Source organism: Lissotriton vulgaris, unplaced genomic scaffold (genome assembly GCF_964263255.1).
Source record: "Lissotriton vulgaris unplaced genomic scaffold, aLisVul1.2 SCAFFOLD_3657, whole genome shotgun sequence".
Taxonomy (NCBI): Eukaryota; Metazoa; Chordata; class Amphibia; order Caudata; family Salamandridae; genus Lissotriton; species Lissotriton vulgaris.
The window spans coordinates 114,069-127,565 of NW_028254133.1; the positions used below are offsets into that span (position 1 = coordinate 114,069).

The 13,497-nt window shown below is 52.3% G+C and overlaps 68 non-coding genes across 68 annotated transcripts; all 68 read left to right on the forward strand.

Moving 5' to 3' along the window:
- The first annotated feature begins 39 nt into the window (after positions 1-39).
- LOC147660195 (5S ribosomal RNA) lies at positions 40-158 on the forward strand. Its single transcript, XR_015307059.1, has one exon. It is a non-coding gene; the product is annotated as a 5S ribosomal RNA (ribosomal RNA).
- Positions 159-238: 80 nt separating this feature from the next.
- Positions 239-357, forward strand: LOC147660196 (5S ribosomal RNA). Its single transcript, XR_015307060.1, has one exon. It is a non-coding gene; the product is annotated as a 5S ribosomal RNA (ribosomal RNA).
- Positions 358-437: 80 nt separating this feature from the next.
- LOC147660197 (5S ribosomal RNA) lies at positions 438-556 on the forward strand. Its single transcript, XR_015307062.1, has one exon. It is a non-coding gene; the product is annotated as a 5S ribosomal RNA (ribosomal RNA).
- Positions 557-636: 80 nt separating this feature from the next.
- On the forward strand, positions 637-755 carry LOC147660198 (5S ribosomal RNA). The gene has a single exon (XR_015307063.1). It is a non-coding gene; the product is annotated as a 5S ribosomal RNA (ribosomal RNA).
- An 80-nt stretch (positions 756-835) lies between these two features.
- LOC147660199 (5S ribosomal RNA) lies at positions 836-954 on the forward strand. The gene has a single exon (XR_015307064.1). It is a non-coding gene; the product is annotated as a 5S ribosomal RNA (ribosomal RNA).
- Positions 955-1,034: 80 nt separating this feature from the next.
- On the forward strand, positions 1,035-1,153 carry LOC147660200 (5S ribosomal RNA). Its single transcript, XR_015307065.1, has one exon. It is a non-coding gene; the product is annotated as a 5S ribosomal RNA (ribosomal RNA).
- An 80-nt stretch (positions 1,154-1,233) lies between these two features.
- LOC147660201 (5S ribosomal RNA) lies at positions 1,234-1,352 on the forward strand. The gene has a single exon (XR_015307066.1). It is a non-coding gene; the product is annotated as a 5S ribosomal RNA (ribosomal RNA).
- An 80-nt stretch (positions 1,353-1,432) lies between these two features.
- Positions 1,433-1,551, forward strand: LOC147660202 (5S ribosomal RNA). The gene has a single exon (XR_015306610.1). It is a non-coding gene; the product is annotated as a 5S ribosomal RNA (ribosomal RNA).
- An 80-nt stretch (positions 1,552-1,631) lies between these two features.
- On the forward strand, positions 1,632-1,750 carry LOC147660203 (5S ribosomal RNA). The gene has a single exon (XR_015307067.1). It is a non-coding gene; the product is annotated as a 5S ribosomal RNA (ribosomal RNA).
- Positions 1,751-1,830: 80 nt separating this feature from the next.
- LOC147660204 (5S ribosomal RNA) lies at positions 1,831-1,949 on the forward strand. The gene has a single exon (XR_015307068.1). It is a non-coding gene; the product is annotated as a 5S ribosomal RNA (ribosomal RNA).
- Positions 1,950-2,029: 80 nt separating this feature from the next.
- Positions 2,030-2,148, forward strand: LOC147660205 (5S ribosomal RNA). The gene has a single exon (XR_015307069.1). It is a non-coding gene; the product is annotated as a 5S ribosomal RNA (ribosomal RNA).
- Positions 2,149-2,228: 80 nt separating this feature from the next.
- On the forward strand, positions 2,229-2,347 carry LOC147660206 (5S ribosomal RNA). The gene has a single exon (XR_015307070.1). It is a non-coding gene; the product is annotated as a 5S ribosomal RNA (ribosomal RNA).
- Positions 2,348-2,427: 80 nt separating this feature from the next.
- On the forward strand, positions 2,428-2,546 carry LOC147660207 (5S ribosomal RNA). Its single transcript, XR_015307071.1, has one exon. It is a non-coding gene; the product is annotated as a 5S ribosomal RNA (ribosomal RNA).
- An 80-nt stretch (positions 2,547-2,626) lies between these two features.
- Positions 2,627-2,745, forward strand: LOC147660208 (5S ribosomal RNA). Its single transcript, XR_015307073.1, has one exon. It is a non-coding gene; the product is annotated as a 5S ribosomal RNA (ribosomal RNA).
- An 80-nt stretch (positions 2,746-2,825) lies between these two features.
- LOC147660209 (5S ribosomal RNA) lies at positions 2,826-2,945 on the forward strand. The gene has a single exon (XR_015306704.1). It is a non-coding gene; the product is annotated as a 5S ribosomal RNA (ribosomal RNA).
- An 80-nt stretch (positions 2,946-3,025) lies between these two features.
- Positions 3,026-3,144, forward strand: LOC147660210 (5S ribosomal RNA). Its single transcript, XR_015307074.1, has one exon. It is a non-coding gene; the product is annotated as a 5S ribosomal RNA (ribosomal RNA).
- An 80-nt stretch (positions 3,145-3,224) lies between these two features.
- Positions 3,225-3,343, forward strand: LOC147660211 (5S ribosomal RNA). Its single transcript, XR_015307075.1, has one exon. It is a non-coding gene; the product is annotated as a 5S ribosomal RNA (ribosomal RNA).
- An 80-nt stretch (positions 3,344-3,423) lies between these two features.
- Positions 3,424-3,542, forward strand: LOC147660212 (5S ribosomal RNA). Its single transcript, XR_015307076.1, has one exon. It is a non-coding gene; the product is annotated as a 5S ribosomal RNA (ribosomal RNA).
- Positions 3,543-3,622: 80 nt separating this feature from the next.
- Positions 3,623-3,741, forward strand: LOC147660213 (5S ribosomal RNA). The gene has a single exon (XR_015307077.1). It is a non-coding gene; the product is annotated as a 5S ribosomal RNA (ribosomal RNA).
- Positions 3,742-3,821: 80 nt separating this feature from the next.
- On the forward strand, positions 3,822-3,940 carry LOC147660214 (5S ribosomal RNA). The gene has a single exon (XR_015307078.1). It is a non-coding gene; the product is annotated as a 5S ribosomal RNA (ribosomal RNA).
- An 80-nt stretch (positions 3,941-4,020) lies between these two features.
- On the forward strand, positions 4,021-4,139 carry LOC147660215 (5S ribosomal RNA). Its single transcript, XR_015307079.1, has one exon. It is a non-coding gene; the product is annotated as a 5S ribosomal RNA (ribosomal RNA).
- An 80-nt stretch (positions 4,140-4,219) lies between these two features.
- On the forward strand, positions 4,220-4,338 carry LOC147660216 (5S ribosomal RNA). The gene has a single exon (XR_015307080.1). It is a non-coding gene; the product is annotated as a 5S ribosomal RNA (ribosomal RNA).
- Positions 4,339-4,418: 80 nt separating this feature from the next.
- Positions 4,419-4,537, forward strand: LOC147660217 (5S ribosomal RNA). Its single transcript, XR_015307081.1, has one exon. It is a non-coding gene; the product is annotated as a 5S ribosomal RNA (ribosomal RNA).
- A 79-nt stretch (positions 4,538-4,616) lies between these two features.
- Positions 4,617-4,735, forward strand: LOC147660218 (5S ribosomal RNA). The gene has a single exon (XR_015307082.1). It is a non-coding gene; the product is annotated as a 5S ribosomal RNA (ribosomal RNA).
- Positions 4,736-4,815: 80 nt separating this feature from the next.
- On the forward strand, positions 4,816-4,934 carry LOC147660219 (5S ribosomal RNA). The gene has a single exon (XR_015307084.1). It is a non-coding gene; the product is annotated as a 5S ribosomal RNA (ribosomal RNA).
- Positions 4,935-5,014: 80 nt separating this feature from the next.
- On the forward strand, positions 5,015-5,133 carry LOC147660220 (5S ribosomal RNA). Its single transcript, XR_015307085.1, has one exon. It is a non-coding gene; the product is annotated as a 5S ribosomal RNA (ribosomal RNA).
- Positions 5,134-5,213: 80 nt separating this feature from the next.
- Positions 5,214-5,332, forward strand: LOC147660221 (5S ribosomal RNA). Its single transcript, XR_015307086.1, has one exon. It is a non-coding gene; the product is annotated as a 5S ribosomal RNA (ribosomal RNA).
- Positions 5,333-5,412: 80 nt separating this feature from the next.
- Positions 5,413-5,531, forward strand: LOC147660222 (5S ribosomal RNA). Its single transcript, XR_015307087.1, has one exon. It is a non-coding gene; the product is annotated as a 5S ribosomal RNA (ribosomal RNA).
- Positions 5,532-5,611: 80 nt separating this feature from the next.
- Positions 5,612-5,730, forward strand: LOC147660223 (5S ribosomal RNA). Its single transcript, XR_015307088.1, has one exon. It is a non-coding gene; the product is annotated as a 5S ribosomal RNA (ribosomal RNA).
- Positions 5,731-5,810: 80 nt separating this feature from the next.
- LOC147660224 (5S ribosomal RNA) lies at positions 5,811-5,929 on the forward strand. Its single transcript, XR_015307089.1, has one exon. It is a non-coding gene; the product is annotated as a 5S ribosomal RNA (ribosomal RNA).
- Positions 5,930-6,009: 80 nt separating this feature from the next.
- LOC147660225 (5S ribosomal RNA) lies at positions 6,010-6,128 on the forward strand. The gene has a single exon (XR_015307090.1). It is a non-coding gene; the product is annotated as a 5S ribosomal RNA (ribosomal RNA).
- An 80-nt stretch (positions 6,129-6,208) lies between these two features.
- LOC147660226 (5S ribosomal RNA) lies at positions 6,209-6,327 on the forward strand. Its single transcript, XR_015307091.1, has one exon. It is a non-coding gene; the product is annotated as a 5S ribosomal RNA (ribosomal RNA).
- Positions 6,328-6,408: 81 nt separating this feature from the next.
- LOC147660227 (5S ribosomal RNA) lies at positions 6,409-6,527 on the forward strand. The gene has a single exon (XR_015307092.1). It is a non-coding gene; the product is annotated as a 5S ribosomal RNA (ribosomal RNA).
- An 80-nt stretch (positions 6,528-6,607) lies between these two features.
- On the forward strand, positions 6,608-6,726 carry LOC147660228 (5S ribosomal RNA). The gene has a single exon (XR_015307093.1). It is a non-coding gene; the product is annotated as a 5S ribosomal RNA (ribosomal RNA).
- Positions 6,727-6,806: 80 nt separating this feature from the next.
- On the forward strand, positions 6,807-6,925 carry LOC147660229 (5S ribosomal RNA). The gene has a single exon (XR_015307095.1). It is a non-coding gene; the product is annotated as a 5S ribosomal RNA (ribosomal RNA).
- An 80-nt stretch (positions 6,926-7,005) lies between these two features.
- Positions 7,006-7,124, forward strand: LOC147660230 (5S ribosomal RNA). Its single transcript, XR_015307096.1, has one exon. It is a non-coding gene; the product is annotated as a 5S ribosomal RNA (ribosomal RNA).
- Positions 7,125-7,204: 80 nt separating this feature from the next.
- LOC147660231 (5S ribosomal RNA) lies at positions 7,205-7,323 on the forward strand. Its single transcript, XR_015307097.1, has one exon. It is a non-coding gene; the product is annotated as a 5S ribosomal RNA (ribosomal RNA).
- Positions 7,324-7,403: 80 nt separating this feature from the next.
- Positions 7,404-7,522, forward strand: LOC147660232 (5S ribosomal RNA). The gene has a single exon (XR_015307098.1). It is a non-coding gene; the product is annotated as a 5S ribosomal RNA (ribosomal RNA).
- An 80-nt stretch (positions 7,523-7,602) lies between these two features.
- LOC147660233 (5S ribosomal RNA) lies at positions 7,603-7,721 on the forward strand. Its single transcript, XR_015307099.1, has one exon. It is a non-coding gene; the product is annotated as a 5S ribosomal RNA (ribosomal RNA).
- An 80-nt stretch (positions 7,722-7,801) lies between these two features.
- Positions 7,802-7,920, forward strand: LOC147660234 (5S ribosomal RNA). The gene has a single exon (XR_015307100.1). It is a non-coding gene; the product is annotated as a 5S ribosomal RNA (ribosomal RNA).
- A 79-nt stretch (positions 7,921-7,999) lies between these two features.
- On the forward strand, positions 8,000-8,118 carry LOC147660235 (5S ribosomal RNA). Its single transcript, XR_015307101.1, has one exon. It is a non-coding gene; the product is annotated as a 5S ribosomal RNA (ribosomal RNA).
- An 80-nt stretch (positions 8,119-8,198) lies between these two features.
- Positions 8,199-8,317, forward strand: LOC147660236 (5S ribosomal RNA). Its single transcript, XR_015307102.1, has one exon. It is a non-coding gene; the product is annotated as a 5S ribosomal RNA (ribosomal RNA).
- Positions 8,318-8,397: 80 nt separating this feature from the next.
- LOC147660237 (5S ribosomal RNA) lies at positions 8,398-8,516 on the forward strand. The gene has a single exon (XR_015307103.1). It is a non-coding gene; the product is annotated as a 5S ribosomal RNA (ribosomal RNA).
- Positions 8,517-8,596: 80 nt separating this feature from the next.
- On the forward strand, positions 8,597-8,715 carry LOC147660238 (5S ribosomal RNA). The gene has a single exon (XR_015306565.1). It is a non-coding gene; the product is annotated as a 5S ribosomal RNA (ribosomal RNA).
- An 80-nt stretch (positions 8,716-8,795) lies between these two features.
- LOC147660239 (5S ribosomal RNA) lies at positions 8,796-8,914 on the forward strand. The gene has a single exon (XR_015307104.1). It is a non-coding gene; the product is annotated as a 5S ribosomal RNA (ribosomal RNA).
- An 80-nt stretch (positions 8,915-8,994) lies between these two features.
- LOC147660240 (5S ribosomal RNA) lies at positions 8,995-9,113 on the forward strand. The gene has a single exon (XR_015307106.1). It is a non-coding gene; the product is annotated as a 5S ribosomal RNA (ribosomal RNA).
- An 80-nt stretch (positions 9,114-9,193) lies between these two features.
- Positions 9,194-9,312, forward strand: LOC147660241 (5S ribosomal RNA). The gene has a single exon (XR_015307107.1). It is a non-coding gene; the product is annotated as a 5S ribosomal RNA (ribosomal RNA).
- An 80-nt stretch (positions 9,313-9,392) lies between these two features.
- LOC147660242 (5S ribosomal RNA) lies at positions 9,393-9,511 on the forward strand. The gene has a single exon (XR_015307108.1). It is a non-coding gene; the product is annotated as a 5S ribosomal RNA (ribosomal RNA).
- Positions 9,512-9,591: 80 nt separating this feature from the next.
- LOC147660243 (5S ribosomal RNA) lies at positions 9,592-9,710 on the forward strand. Its single transcript, XR_015307109.1, has one exon. It is a non-coding gene; the product is annotated as a 5S ribosomal RNA (ribosomal RNA).
- An 80-nt stretch (positions 9,711-9,790) lies between these two features.
- Positions 9,791-9,909, forward strand: LOC147660244 (5S ribosomal RNA). The gene has a single exon (XR_015307110.1). It is a non-coding gene; the product is annotated as a 5S ribosomal RNA (ribosomal RNA).
- Positions 9,910-9,989: 80 nt separating this feature from the next.
- On the forward strand, positions 9,990-10,108 carry LOC147660245 (5S ribosomal RNA). The gene has a single exon (XR_015307111.1). It is a non-coding gene; the product is annotated as a 5S ribosomal RNA (ribosomal RNA).
- Positions 10,109-10,188: 80 nt separating this feature from the next.
- LOC147660246 (5S ribosomal RNA) lies at positions 10,189-10,307 on the forward strand. Its single transcript, XR_015307112.1, has one exon. It is a non-coding gene; the product is annotated as a 5S ribosomal RNA (ribosomal RNA).
- An 80-nt stretch (positions 10,308-10,387) lies between these two features.
- Positions 10,388-10,506, forward strand: LOC147660247 (5S ribosomal RNA). The gene has a single exon (XR_015307113.1). It is a non-coding gene; the product is annotated as a 5S ribosomal RNA (ribosomal RNA).
- Positions 10,507-10,586: 80 nt separating this feature from the next.
- Positions 10,587-10,705, forward strand: LOC147660248 (5S ribosomal RNA). Its single transcript, XR_015307114.1, has one exon. It is a non-coding gene; the product is annotated as a 5S ribosomal RNA (ribosomal RNA).
- An 80-nt stretch (positions 10,706-10,785) lies between these two features.
- LOC147660249 (5S ribosomal RNA) lies at positions 10,786-10,904 on the forward strand. The gene has a single exon (XR_015307115.1). It is a non-coding gene; the product is annotated as a 5S ribosomal RNA (ribosomal RNA).
- An 80-nt stretch (positions 10,905-10,984) lies between these two features.
- On the forward strand, positions 10,985-11,103 carry LOC147660250 (5S ribosomal RNA). Its single transcript, XR_015307117.1, has one exon. It is a non-coding gene; the product is annotated as a 5S ribosomal RNA (ribosomal RNA).
- An 80-nt stretch (positions 11,104-11,183) lies between these two features.
- On the forward strand, positions 11,184-11,302 carry LOC147660251 (5S ribosomal RNA). The gene has a single exon (XR_015307118.1). It is a non-coding gene; the product is annotated as a 5S ribosomal RNA (ribosomal RNA).
- An 80-nt stretch (positions 11,303-11,382) lies between these two features.
- LOC147660252 (5S ribosomal RNA) lies at positions 11,383-11,501 on the forward strand. Its single transcript, XR_015307119.1, has one exon. It is a non-coding gene; the product is annotated as a 5S ribosomal RNA (ribosomal RNA).
- Positions 11,502-11,581: 80 nt separating this feature from the next.
- LOC147660253 (5S ribosomal RNA) lies at positions 11,582-11,700 on the forward strand. Its single transcript, XR_015307120.1, has one exon. It is a non-coding gene; the product is annotated as a 5S ribosomal RNA (ribosomal RNA).
- Positions 11,701-11,780: 80 nt separating this feature from the next.
- Positions 11,781-11,899, forward strand: LOC147660254 (5S ribosomal RNA). Its single transcript, XR_015307121.1, has one exon. It is a non-coding gene; the product is annotated as a 5S ribosomal RNA (ribosomal RNA).
- An 80-nt stretch (positions 11,900-11,979) lies between these two features.
- LOC147660255 (5S ribosomal RNA) lies at positions 11,980-12,098 on the forward strand. The gene has a single exon (XR_015307122.1). It is a non-coding gene; the product is annotated as a 5S ribosomal RNA (ribosomal RNA).
- Positions 12,099-12,178: 80 nt separating this feature from the next.
- Positions 12,179-12,297, forward strand: LOC147660256 (5S ribosomal RNA). Its single transcript, XR_015307123.1, has one exon. It is a non-coding gene; the product is annotated as a 5S ribosomal RNA (ribosomal RNA).
- An 80-nt stretch (positions 12,298-12,377) lies between these two features.
- On the forward strand, positions 12,378-12,496 carry LOC147660257 (5S ribosomal RNA). The gene has a single exon (XR_015307124.1). It is a non-coding gene; the product is annotated as a 5S ribosomal RNA (ribosomal RNA).
- An 80-nt stretch (positions 12,497-12,576) lies between these two features.
- Positions 12,577-12,695, forward strand: LOC147660258 (5S ribosomal RNA). Its single transcript, XR_015307125.1, has one exon. It is a non-coding gene; the product is annotated as a 5S ribosomal RNA (ribosomal RNA).
- Positions 12,696-12,775: 80 nt separating this feature from the next.
- On the forward strand, positions 12,776-12,894 carry LOC147660259 (5S ribosomal RNA). Its single transcript, XR_015307126.1, has one exon. It is a non-coding gene; the product is annotated as a 5S ribosomal RNA (ribosomal RNA).
- Positions 12,895-12,974: 80 nt separating this feature from the next.
- On the forward strand, positions 12,975-13,093 carry LOC147660260 (5S ribosomal RNA). The gene has a single exon (XR_015307128.1). It is a non-coding gene; the product is annotated as a 5S ribosomal RNA (ribosomal RNA).
- Positions 13,094-13,173: 80 nt separating this feature from the next.
- LOC147660261 (5S ribosomal RNA) lies at positions 13,174-13,292 on the forward strand. The gene has a single exon (XR_015307129.1). It is a non-coding gene; the product is annotated as a 5S ribosomal RNA (ribosomal RNA).
- Positions 13,293-13,372: 80 nt separating this feature from the next.
- LOC147660262 (5S ribosomal RNA) lies at positions 13,373-13,491 on the forward strand. Its single transcript, XR_015307130.1, has one exon. It is a non-coding gene; the product is annotated as a 5S ribosomal RNA (ribosomal RNA).
- The last annotated feature ends 6 nt before the right edge of the window (positions 13,492-13,497 follow it).

Here is a 13,497-nt window from a genome sequence, read left to right on the forward strand (position 1 = left end):
GCGAAGAAAGCTAAGAGGCCCAAAACCAGTGCTCCTAGAGCCTACGGCCATACCACCCTGAAAGCACCTGATCTCGTCCGATCTCAGAAGTTAAGCAGGGTCGGGCCTGGTTAGTACCTGGATGGGAGACCGCCTGGGAATACCAGGTGCTGTAGGCTTTTTTTTTTCAGAGTGGTTTGCTTGCTTGTACTGAAGCTGAGCGAAGAAAGCTAAGAGGCCCAAAACCAGTGCTCCTAGAGCCTACGGCCATACCACCCTGAAAGCACCTGATCTCGTCCGATCTCAGAAGTTAAGCAGGGTCGGGCCTGGTTAGTACCTGGATGGGAGACCGCCTGGGAATACCAGGTGCTGTAGGCTTTTTTTTTTCAGAGTGGTTTGCTTGCTTGTACTGAAGCTGAGCGAAGAAAGCTAAGAGGCCCAAAACCAGTGCTCCTAGAGCCTACGGCCATACCACCCTGAAAGCACCTGATCTCGTCCGATCTCAGAAGTTAAGCAGGGTCGGGCCTGGTTAGTACCTGGATGGGAGACCGCCTGGGAATACCAGGTGCTGTAGGCTTTTTTTTTTCAGAGTGGTTTGCTTGCTTGTACTGAAGCTGAGCGAAGAAAGCTAAGAGGCCCAAAACCAGTGCTCCTAGAGCCTACGGCCATACCACCCTGAAAGCACCTGATCTCGTCCGATCTCAGAAGTTAAGCAGGGTCGGGCCTGGTTAGTACCTGGATGGGAGACCGCCTGGGAATACCAGGTGCTGTAGGCTTTTTTTTTTCAGAGTGGTTTGCTTGCTTGTACTGAAGCTGAGCGAAGAAAGCTAAGAGGCCCAAAACCAGTGCTCCTAGAGCCTACGGCCATACCACCCTGAAAGCACCTGATCTCGTCCGATCTCAGAAGTTAAGCAGGGTCGGGCCTGGTTAGTACCTGGATGGGAGACCGCCTGGGAATACCAGGTGCTGTAGGCTTTTTTTTTTCAGAGTGGTTTGCTTGCTTGTACTGAAGCTGAGCGAAGAAAGCTAAGAGGCCCAAAACCAGTGCTCCTAGAGCCTACGGCCATACCACCCTGAAAGCACCTGATCTCGTCCGATCTCAGAAGTTAAGCAGGGTCGGGCCTGGTTAGTACCTGGATGGGAGACCGCCTGGGAATACCAGGTGCTGTAGGCTTTTTTTTTTCAGAGTGGTTTGCTTGCTTGTACTGAAGCTGAGCGAAGAAAGCTAAGAGGCCCAAAACCAGTGCTCCTAGAGCCTACGGCCATACCACCCTGAAAGCACCTGATCTCGTCCGATCTCAGAAGTTAAGCAGGGTCGGGCCTGGTTAGTACCTGGATGGGAGACCGCCTGGGAATACCAGGTGCTGTAGGCTTTTTTTTTTCAGAGTGGTTTGCTTGCTTGTACTGAAGCTGAGCGAAGAAAGCTAAGAGGCCCAAAACCAGTGCTCCTAGAGCATACGGCCATACCACCCTGAAAGCACCTGATCTCGTCCGATCTCAGAAGTTAAGCAGGGTCGGGCCTGGTTAGTACCTGGATGGGAGACCGCCTGGGAATACCAGGTGCTGTAGGCTTTTTTTTTTCAGAGTGGTTTGCTTGCTTGTACTGAAGCTGAGCGAAGAAAGCTAAGAGGCCCAAAACCAGTGCTCCTAGAGCCTACGGCCATACCACCCTGAAAGCACCTGATCTCGTCCGATCTCAGAAGTTAAGCAGGGTCGGGCCTGGTTAGTACCTGGATGGGAGACCGCCTGGGAATACCAGGTGCTGTAGGCTTTTTTTTTTCAGAGTGGTTTGCTTGCTTGTACTGAAGCTGAGCGAAGAAAGCTAAGAGGCCCAAAACCAGTGCTCCTAGAGCCTACGGCCATACCACCCTGAAAGCACCTGATCTCGTCCGATCTCAGAAGTTAAGCAGGGTCGGGCCTGGTTAGTACCTGGATGGGAGACCGCCTGGGAATACCAGGTGCTGTAGGCTTTTTTTTTTCAGAGTGGTTTGCTTGCTTGTACTGAAGCTGAGCGAAGAAAGCTAAGAGGCCCAAAACCAGTGCTCCTAGAGCCTACGGCCATACCACCCTGAAAGCACCTGATCTCGTCCGATCTCAGAAGTTAAGCAGGGTCGGGCCTGGTTAGTACCTGGATGGGAGACCGCCTGGGAATACCAGGTGCTGTAGGCTTTTTTTTTTCAGAGTGGTTTGCTTGCTTGTACTGAAGCTGAGCGAAGAAAGCTAAGAGGCCCAAAACCAGTGCTCCTAGAGCCTACGGCCATACCACCCTGAAAGCACCTGATCTCGTCCGATCTCAGAAGTTAAGCAGGGTCGGGCCTGGTTAGTACCTGGATGGGAGACCGCCTGGGAATACCAGGTGCTGTAGGCTTTTTTTTTTCAGAGTGGTTTGCTTGCTTGTACTGAAGCTGAGCGAAGAAAGCTAAGAGGCCCAAAACCAGTGCTCCTAGAGCCTACGGCCATACCACCCTGAAAGCACCTGATCTCGTCCGATCTCAGAAGTTAAGCAGGGTCGGGCCTGGTTAGTACCTGGATGGGAGACCGCCTGGGAATACCAGGTGCTGTAGGCTTTTTTTTTTCAGAGTGGTTTGCTTGCTTGTACTGAAGCTGAGCGAAGAAAGCTAAGAGGCCCAAAACCAGTGCTCCTAGAGCCTACGGCCATACCACCCTGAAAGCACCTGATCTCGTCCGATCTCAGAAGTTAAGCAGGGTCGGGCCTGGTTAGTACCTGGATGGGAGACCGCCTGGGAATACCAGGTGCTGTAGGCTTTTTTTTTTCAGAGTGGTTTGCTTGCTTGTACTGAAGCTGAGCGAAGAAAGCTAAGAGGCCCAAAACCAGTGCTCCTAGAGCCTACGGCCATACCACCCTGGAAAGTACCTGATCTCGTCCGATCTCAGAAGTTAAGCAGGGTCGGGCCTGGTTAGTACCTGGATGGGAGACCGCCTGGGAATACCAGGTGCTGTAGGCTTTTTTTTTTCAGAGTGGTTTGCTTGCTTGTACTGAAGCTGAGCGAAGAAAGCTAAGAGGCCCAAAACCAGTGCTCCTAGAGCCTACGGCCATACCACCCTGAAAGCACCTGATCTCGTCCGATCTCAGAAGTTAAGCAGGGTCGGGCCTGGTTAGTACCTGGATGGGAGACCGCCTGGGAATACCAGGTGCTGTAGGCTTTTTTTTTTCAGAGTGGTTTGCTTGCTTGTACTGAAGCTGAGCGAAGAAAGCTAAGAGGCCCAAAACCAGTGCTCCTAGAGCCTACGGCCATACCACCCTGAAAGCACCTGATCTCGTCCGATCTCAGAAGTTAAGCAGGGTCGGGCCTGGTTAGTACCTGGATGGGAGACCGCCTGGGAATACCAGGTGCTGTAGGCTTTTTTTTTTCAGAGTGGTTTGCTTGCTTGTACTGAAGCTGAGCGAAGAAAGCTAAGAGGCCCAAAACCAGTGCTCCTAGAGCCTACGGCCATACCACCCTGAAAGCACCTGATCTCGTCCGATCTCAGAAGTTAAGCAGGGTCGGGCCTGGTTAGTACCTGGATGGGAGACCGCCTGGGAATACCAGGTGCTGTAGGCTTTTTTTTTTCAGAGTGGTTTGCTTGCTTGTACTGAAGCTGAGCGAAGAAAGCTAAGAGGCCCAAAACCAGTGCTCCTAGAGCCTACGGCCATACCACCCTGAAAGCACCTGATCTCGTCCGATCTCAGAAGTTAAGCAGGGTCGGGCCTGGTTAGTACCTGGATGGGAGACCGCCTGGGAATACCAGGTGCTGTAGGCTTTTTTTTTTCAGAGTGGTTTGCTTGCTTGTACTGAAGCTGAGCGAAGAAAGCTAAGAGGCCCAAAACCAGTGCTCCTAGAGCCTACGGCCATACCACCCTGAAAGCACCTGATCTCGTCCGATCTCAGAAGTTAAGCAGGGTCGGGCCTGGTTAGTACCTGGATGGGAGACCGCCTGGGAATACCAGGTGCTGTAGGCTTTTTTTTTTCAGAGTGGTTTGCTTGCTTGTACTGAAGCTGAGCGAAGAAAGCTAAGAGGCCCAAAACCAGTGCTCCTAGAGCCTACGGCCATACCACCCTGAAAGCACCTGATCTCGTCCGATCTCAGAAGTTAAGCAGGGTCGGGCCTGGTTAGTACCTGGATGGGAGACCGCCTGGGAATACCAGGTGCTGTAGGCTTTTTTTTTTCAGAGTGGTTTGCTTGCTTGTACTGAAGCTGAGCGAAGAAAGCTAAGAGGCCCAAAACCAGTGCTCCTAGAGCCTACGGCCATACCACCCTGAAAGCACCTGATCTCGTCCGATCTCAGAAGTTAAGCAGGGTCGGGCCTGGTTAGTACCTGGATGGGAGACCGCCTGGGAATACCAGGTGCTGTAGGCTTTTTTTTTTCAGAGTGGTTTGCTTGCTTGTACTGAAGCTGAGCGAAGAAAGCTAAGAGGCCCAAAACCAGTGCTCCTAGAGCCTACGGCCATACCACCCTGAAAGCACCTGATCTCGTCCGATCTCAGAAGTTAAGCAGGGTCGGGCCTGGTTAGTACCTGGATGGGAGACCGCCTGGGAATACCAGGTGCTGTAGGCTTTTTTTTTCAGAGTGGTTTGCTTGCTTGTACGGAAGCTGAGCGAAGAAAGCTAAGAGGCCCAAAACCAGTGCTCCTAGAGCCTACGGCCATACCACCCTGAAAGCACCTGATCTCGTCCGATCTCAGAAGTTAAGCAGGGTCGGGCCTGGTTAGTACCTGGATGGGAGACCGCCTGGGAATACCAGGTGCTGTAGGCTTTTTTTTTTCAGAGTGGTTTGCTTGCTTGTACGGAAGCTGAGCGAAGAAAGCTAAGAGGCCCAAAACCAGTGCTCCTAGAGCCTACGGCCATACCACCCTGAAAGCACCTGATCTCGTCCGATCTCAGAAGTTAAGCAGGGTCGGGCCTGGTTAGTACCTGGATGGGAGACCGCCTGGGAATACCAGGTGCTGTAGGCTTTTTTTTTTCAGAGTGGTTTGCTTGCTTGTACGGAAGCTGAGCGAAGAAAGCTAAGAGGCCCAAAACCAGTGCTCCTAGAGCCTACGGCCATACCACCCTGAAAGCACCTGATCTCGTCCGATCTCAGAAGTTAAGCAGGGTCGGGCCTGGTTAGTACCTGGATGGGAGACCGCCTGGGAATACCAGGTGCTGTAGGCTTTTTTTTTTCAGAGTGGTTTGCTTGCTTGTACGGAAGCTGAGCGAAGAAAGCTAAGAGGCCCAAAACCAGTGCTCCTAGAGCCTACGGCCATACCACCCTGAAAGCACCTGATCTCGTCCGATCTCAGAAGTTAAGCAGGGTCGGGCCTGGTTAGTACCTGGATGGGAGACCGCCTGGGAATACCAGGTGCTGTAGGCTTTTTTTTTTCAGAGTGGTTTGCTTGCTTGTACTGAAGCTGAGCGAAGAAAGCTAAGAGGCCCAAAACCAGTGCTCCTAGAGCCTACGGCCATACCACCCTGAAAGCACCTGATCTCGTCCGATCTCAGAAGTTAAGCAGGGTCGGGCCTGGTTAGTACCTGGATGGGAGACCGCCTGGGAATACCAGGTGCTGTAGGCTTTTTTTTTTCAGAGTGGTTTGCTTGCTTGTACTGAAGCTGAGCGAAGAAAGCTAAGAGGCCCAAAACCAGTGCTCCTAGAGCCTACGGCCATACCACCCTGAAAGCACCTGATCTCGTCCGATCTCAGAAGTTAAGCAGGGTCGGGCCTGGTTAGTACCTGGATGGGAGACCGCCTGGGAATACCAGGTGCTGTAGGCTTTTTTTTTTCAGAGTGGTTTGCTTGCTTGTACTGAAGCTGAGCGAAGAAAGCTAAGAGGCCCAAAACCAGTGCTCCTAGAGCCTACGGCCATACCACCCTGAAAGCACCTGATCTCGTCCGATCTCAGAAGTTAAGCAGGGTCGGGCCTGGTTAGTACCTGGATGGGAGACCGCCTGGGAATACCAGGTGCTGTAGGCTTTTTTTTTTCAGAGTGGTTTGCTTGCTTGTACTGAAGCTGAGCGAAGAAAGCTAAGAGGCCCAAAACCAGTGCTCCTAGAGCCTACGGCCATACCACCCTGAAAGCACCTGATCTCGTCCGATCTCAGAAGTTAAGCAGGGTCGGGCCTGGTTAGTACCTGGATGGGAGACCGCCTGGGAATACCAGGTGCTGTAGGCTTTTTTTTTTCAGAGTGGTTTGCTTGCTTGTACTGAAGCTGAGCGAAGAAAGCTAAGAGGCCCAAAACCAGTGCTCCTAGAGCCTACGGCCATACCACCCTGAAAGCACCTGATCTCGTCCGATCTCAGAAGTTAAGCAGGGTCGGGCCTGGTTAGTACCTGGATGGGAGACCGCCTGGGAATACCAGGTGCTGTAGGCTTTTTTTTTTTCAGAGTGGTTTGCTTGCTTGTACTGAAGCTGAGCGAAGAAAGCTAAGAGGCCCAAAACCAGTGCTCCTAGAGCCTACGGCCATACCACCCTGAAAGCACCTGATCTCGTCCGATCTCAGAAGTTAAGCAGGGTCGGGCCTGGTTAGTACCTGGATGGGAGACCGCCTGGGAATACCAGGTGCTGTAGGCTTTTTTTTTTCAGAGTGGTTTGCTTGCTTGTACTGAAGCTGAGCGAAGAAAGCTAAGAGGCCCAAAACCAGTGCTCCTAGAGCCTACGGCCATACCACCCTGAAAGCACCTGATCTCGTCCGATCTCAGAAGTTAAGCAGGGTCGGGCCTGGTTAGTACCTGGATGGGAGACCGCCTGGGAATACCAGGTGCTGTAGGCTTTTTTTTTTCAGAGTGGTTTGCTTGCTTGTACTGAAGCTGAGCGAAGAAAGCTAAGAGGCCCAAAACCAGTGCTCCTAGAGCCTACGGCCATACCACCCTGAAAGCACCTGATCTCGTCCGATCTCAGAAGTTAAGCAGGGTCGGGCCTGGTTAGTACCTGGATGGGAGACCGCCTGGGAATACCAGGTGCTGTAGGCTTTTTTTTTTCAGAGTGGTTTGCTTGCTTGTACTGAAGCTGAGCGAAGAAAGCTAAGAGGCCCAAAACCAGTGCTCCTAGAGCCTACGGCCATACCACCCTGAAAGCACCTGATCTCGTCCGATCTCAGAAGTTAAGCAGGGTCGGGCCTGGTTAGTACCTGGATGGGAGACCGCCTGGGAATACCAGGTGCTGTAGGCTTTTTTTTTTCAGAGTGGTTTGCTTGCTTGTACTGAAGCTGAGCGAAGAAAGCTAAGAGGCCCAAAACCAGTGCTCCTAGAGCCTACGGCCATACCACCCTGAAAGCACCTGATCTCGTCCGATCTCAGAAGTTAAGCAGGGTCGGGCCTGGTTAGTACCTGGATGGGAGACCGCCTGGGAATACCAGGTGCTGTAGGCTTTTTTTTTTCAGAGTGGTTTGCTTGCTTGTACTGAAGCTGAGCGAAGAAAGCTAAGAGGCCCAAAACCAGTGCTCCTAGAGCCTACGGCCATACCACCCTGAAAGCACCTGATCTCGTCCGATCTCAGAAGTTAAGCAGGGTCGGGCCTGGTTAGTACCTGGATGGGAGACCGCCTGGGAATACCAGGTGCTGTAGGCTTTTTTTTTTCAGAGTGGTTTGCTTGCTTGTACTGAAGCTGAGCGAAGAAAGCTAAGAGGCCCAAAACCAGTGCTCCTAGAGCCTACGGCCATACCACCCTGAAAGCACCTGATCTCGTCCGATCTCAGAAGTTAAGCAGGGTCGGGCCTGGTTAGTACCTGGATGGGAGACCGCCTGGGAATACCAGGTGCTGTAGGCTTTTTTTTTTCAGAGTGGTTTGCTTGCTTGTACTGAAGCTGAGCGAAGAAAGCTAAGAGGCCCAAAACCAGTGCTCCTAGAGCCTACGGCCATACCACCCTGAAAGCACCTGATCTCGTCCGATCTCAGAAGTTAAGCAGGGTCGGGCCTGGTTAGTACCTGGATGGGAGACCGCCTGGGAATACCAGGTGCTGTAGGCTTTTTTTTTCAGAGTGGTTTGCTTGCTTGTACGGAAGCTGAGCGAAGAAAGCTAAGAGGCCCAAAACCAGTGCTCCTAGAGCCTACGGCCATACCACCCTGAAAGCACCTGATCTCGTCCGATCTCAGAAGTTAAGCAGGGTCGGGCCTGGTTAGTACCTGGATGGGAGACCGCCTGGGAATACCAGGTGCTGTAGGCTTTTTTTTTTCAGAGTGGTTTGCTTGCTTGTACGGAAGCTGAGCGAAGAAAGCTAAGAGGCCCAAAACCAGTGCTCCTAGAGCCTACGGCCATACCACCCTGAAAGCACCTGATCTCGTCCGATCTCAGAAGTTAAGCAGGGTCGGGCCTGGTTAGTACCTGGATGGGAGACCGCCTGGGAATACCAGGTGCTGTAGGCTTTTTTTTTTCAGAGTGGTTTGCTTGCTTGTACTGAAGCTGAGCGAAGAAAGCTAAGAGGCCCAAAACCAGTGCTCCTAGAGCCTACGGCCATACCACCCTGAAAGCACCTGATCTCGTCCGATCTCAGAAGTTAAGCAGGGTCGGGCCTGGTTAGTACCTGGATGGGAGACCGCCTGGGAATACCAGGTGCTGTAGGCTTTTTTTTTTCAGAGTGGTTTGCTTGCTTGTACTGAAGCTGAGCGAAGAAAGCTAAGAGGCCCAAAACCAGTGCTCCTAGAGCCTACGGCCATACCACCCTGAAAGCACCTGATCTCGTCCGATCTCAGAAGTTAAGCAGGGTCGGGCCTGGTCAGTACCTGGATGGGAGACCGCCTGGGAATACCAGGTGCTGTAGGCTTTTTTTTTTCAGAGTGGTTTGCTTGCTTGTACTGAAGCTGAGCGAAGAAAGCTAAGAGGCCCAAAACCAGTGCTCCTAGAGCCTACGGCCATACCACCCTGAAAGCACCTGATCTCGTCCGATCTCAGAAGTTAAGCAGGGTCGGGCCTGGTTAGTACCTGGATGGGAGACCGCCTGGGAATACCAGGTGCTGTAGGCTTTTTTTTTTCAGAGTGGTTTGCTTGCTTGTACTGAAGCTGAGCGAAGAAAGCTAAGAGGCCCAAAACCAGTGCTCCTAGAGCCTACGGCCATACCACCCTGAAAGCACCTGATCTCGTCCGATCTCAGAAGTTAAGCAGGGTCGGGCCTGGTTAGTACCTGGATGGGAGACCGCCTGGGAATACCAGGTGCTGTAGGCTTTTTTTTTTCAGAGTGGTTTGCTTGCTTGTACTGAAGCTGAGCGAAGAAAGCTAAGAGGCCCAAAACCAGTGCTCCTAGAGCCTACGGCCATACCACCCTGAAAGCACCTGATCTCGTCCGATCTCAGAAGTTAAGCAGGGTCGGGCCTGGTTAGTACCTGGATGGGAGACCGCCTGGGAATACCAGGTGCTGTAGGCTTTTTTTTTTCAGAGTGGTTTGCTTGCTTGTACTGAAGCTGAGCGAAGAAAGCTAAGAGGCCCAAAACCAGTGCTCCTAGAGCCTACGGCCATACCACCCTGAAAGCACCTGATCTCGTCCGATCTCAGAAGTTAAGCAGGGTCGGGCCTGGTTAGTACCTGGATGGGAGACCGCCTGGGAATACCAGGTGCTGTAGGCTTTTTTTTTTCAGAGTGGTTTGCTTGCTTGTACTGAAGCTGAGCGAAGAAAGCTAAGAGGCCCAAAACCAGTGCTCCTAGAGCCTACGGCCATACCACCCTGAAAGCACCTGATCTCGTCCGATCTCAGAAGTTAAGCAGGGTCGGGCCTGGTTAGTACCTGGATGGGAGACCGCCTGGGAATACCAGGTGCTGTAGGCTTTTTTTTTTCAGAGTGGTTTGCTTGCTTGTACTGAAGCTGAGCGAAGAAAGCTAAGAGGCCCAAAACCAGTGCTCCTAGAGCCTACGGCCATACCACCCTGAAAGCACCTGATCTCGTCCGATCTCAGAAGTTAAGCAGGGTCGGGCCTGGTTAGTACCTGGATGGGAGACCGCCTGGGAATACCAGGTGCTGTAGGCTTTTTTTTTTCAGAGTGGTTTGCTTGCTTGTACTGAAGCTGAGCGAAGAAAGCTAAGAGGCCCAAAACCAGTGCTCCTAGAGCCTACGGCCATACCACCCTGAAAGCACCTGATCTCGTCCGATCTCAGAAGTTAAGCAGGGTCGGGCCTGGTTAGTACCTGGATGGGAGACCGCCTGGGAATACCAGGTGCTGTAGGCTTTTTTTTTTCAGAGTGGTTTGCTTGCTTGTACTGAAGCTGAGCGAAGAAAGCTAAGAGGCCCAAAACCAGTGCTCCTAGAGCCTACGGCCATACCACCCTGAAAGCACCTGATCTCGTCCGATCTCAGAAGTTAAGCAGGGTCGGGCCTGGTTAGTACCTGGATGGGAGACCGCCTGGGAATACCAGGTGCTGTAGGCTTTTTTTTTTCAGAGTGGTTTGCTTGCTTGTACTGAAGCTGAGCGAAGAAAGCTAAGAGGCCCAAAACCAGTGCTCCTAGAGCCTACGGCCATACCACCCTGAAAGCACCTGATCTCGTCCGATCTCAGAAGTTAAGCAGGGTCGGGCCTGGTTAGTACCTGGATGGGAGACCGCCTGGGAATACCAGGTGCTGTAGGCTTTTTTTTTTCAGAGTGGTTTGCTTGCTTGTACTGAAGCTGAGCGAAGAAAGCTAAGAGGCCCAAAACCAGTGCTCCTAGAGCCTACGGCCATACCACCCTGAAAGCACCTGATCTCGTCCGATCTCAGAAGTTAAGCAGGGTCGGGCCTGGTTAGTACCTGGATGGGAGACCGCCTGGGAATACCAGGTGCTGTAGGCTTTTTTTTTTCAGAGTGGTTTGCTTGCTTGTACTGAAGCTGAGCGAAGAAAGCTAAGAGGCCCAAAACCAGTGCTCCTAGAGCCTACGGCCATACCACCCTGAAAGCACCTGATCTCGTCCGATCTCAGAAGTTAAGCAGGGTCGGGCCTGGTTAGTACCTGGATGGGAGACCGCCTGGGAATACCAGGTGCTGTAGGCTTTTTTTTTTCAGAGTGGTTTGCTTGCTTGTACTGAAGCTGAGCGAAGAAAGCTAAGAGGCCCAAAACCAGTGCTCCTAGAGCCTACGGCCATACCACCCTGAAAGCACCTGATCTCGTCCGATCTCAGAAGTTAAGCAGGGTCGGGCCTGGTTAGTACCTGGATGGGAGACCGCCTGGGAATACCAGGTGCTGTAGGCTTTTTTTTTTCAGAGTGGTTTGCTTGCTTGTACTGAAGCTGAGCGAAGAAAGCTAAGAGGCCCAAAACCAGTGCTCCTAGAGCCTACGGCCATACCACCCTGAAAGCACCTGATCTCGTCCGATCTCAGAAGTTAAGCAGGGTCGGGCCTGGTTAGTACCTGGATGGGAGACCGCCTGGGAATACCAGGTGCTGTAGGCTTTTTTTTTTCAGAGTGGTTTGCTTGCTTGTACTGAAGCTGAGCGAAGAAAGCTAAGAGGCCCAAAACCAGTGCTCCTAGAGCCTACGGCCATACCACCCTGAAAGCACCTGATCTCGTCCGATCTCAGAAGTTAAGCAGGGTCGGGCCTGGTTAGTACCTGGATGGGAGACCGCCTGGGAATACCAGGTGCTGTAGGCTTTTTTTTTTCAGAGTGGTTTGCTTGCTTGTACTGAAGCTGAGCGAAGAAAGCTAAGAGGCCCAAAACCAGTGCTCCTAGAGCCTACGGCCATACCACCCTGAAAGCACCTGATCTCGTCCGATCTCAGAAGTTAAGCAGGGTCGGGCCTGGTTAGTACCTGGATGGGAGACCGCCTGGGAATACCAGGTGCTGTAGGCTTTTTTTTTTCAGAGTGGTTTGCTTGCTTGTACTGAAGCTGAGCGAAGAAAGCTAAGAGGCCCAAAACCAGTGCTCCTAGAGCCTACGGCCATACCACCCTGAAAGCACCTGATCTCGTCCGATCTCAGAAGTTAAGCAGGGTCGGGCCTGGTTAGTACCTGGATGGGAGACCGCCTGGGAATACCAGGTGCTGTAGGCTTTTTTTTTTCAGAGTGGTTTGCTTGCTTGTACTGAAGCTGAGCGAAGAAAGCTAAGAGGCCCAAAACCAGTGCTCCTAGAGCCTACGGCCATACCACCCTGAAAGCACCTGATCTCGTCCGATCTCAGAAGTTAAGCAGGGTCGGGCCTGGTTAGTACCTGGATGGGAGACCGCCTGGGAATACCAGGTGCTGTAGGCTTTTTTTTTTCAGAGTGGTTTGCTTGCTTGTACTGAAGCTGAGCGAAGAAAGCTAAGAGGCCCAAAACCAGTGCTCCTAGAGCCTACGGCCATACCACCCTGAAAGCACCTGATCTCGTCCGATCTCAGAAGTTAAGCAGGGTCGGGCCTGGTTAGTACCTGGATGGGAGACCGCCTGGGAATACCAGGTGCTGTAGGCTTTTTTTTTTCAGAGTGGTTTGCTTGCTTGTACTGAAGCTGAGCGAAGAAAGCTAAGAGGCCCAAAACCAGTGCTCCTAGAGCCTACGGCCATACCACCCTGAAAGCACCTGATCTCGTCCGATCTCAGAAGTTAAGCAGGGTCGGGCCTGGTTAGTACCTGGATGGGAGACCGCCTGGGAATACCAGGTGCTGTAGGCTTTTTTTTTTCAGAGTGGTTTGCTTGCTTGTACTGAAGCTGAGCGAAGAAAGCTAAGAGGCCCAAAACCAGTGCTCCTAGAGCCTACGGCCATACCACCCTGAAAGCACCTGATCTCGTCCGATCTCAGAAGTTAAGCAGGGTCGGGCCTGGTTAGTACCTGGATGGGAGACCGCCTGGGAATACCAGGTGCTGTAGGCTTTTTTTTTTCAGAGTGGTTTGCTTGCTTGTACTGAAGCTGAGCGAAGAAAGCTAAGAGGCCCAAAACCAGTGCTCCTAGAGCCTACGGCCATACCACCCTGAAAGCACCTGATCTCGTCCGATCTCAGAAGTTAAGCAGGGTCGGGCCTGGTTAGTACCTGGATGGGAGACCGCCTGGGAATACCAGGTGCTGTAGGCTTTTTTTTTTCAGAGTGGTTTGCTTGCTTGTACTGAAGCTGAGCGAAGAAAGCTAAGAGGCCCAAAACCAGTGCTCCTAGAGCCTACGGCCATACCACCCTGAAAGCACCTGATCTCGTCCGATCTCAGAAGTTAAGCAGGGTCGGGCCTGGTTAGTACCTGGATGGGAGACCGCCTGGGAATACCAGGTGCTGTAGGCTTTTTTTTTTCAGAGTGGTTTGCTTGCTTGTACTGAAGCTGAGCGAAGAAAGCTAAGAGGCCCAAAACCAGTGCTCCTAGAGCCTACGGCCATACCACCCTGAAAGCACCTGATCTCGTCCGATCTCAGAAGTTAAGCAGGGTCGGGCCTGGTTAGTACCTGGATGGGAGACCGCCTGGGAATACCAGGTGCTGTAGGCTTTTTTTTTTCAGAGTGGTTTGCTTGCTTGTACTGAAGCTGAGCGAAGAAAGCTAAGAGGCCCAAAACCAGTGCTCCTAGAGCCTACGGCCATACCACCCTGAAAGCACCTGATCTCGTCCGATCTCAGAAGTTAAGCAGGGTCGGGCCTGGTTAGTACCTGGATGGGAGACCGCCTGGGAATACCAGGTGCTGTAGGCTTTTTTT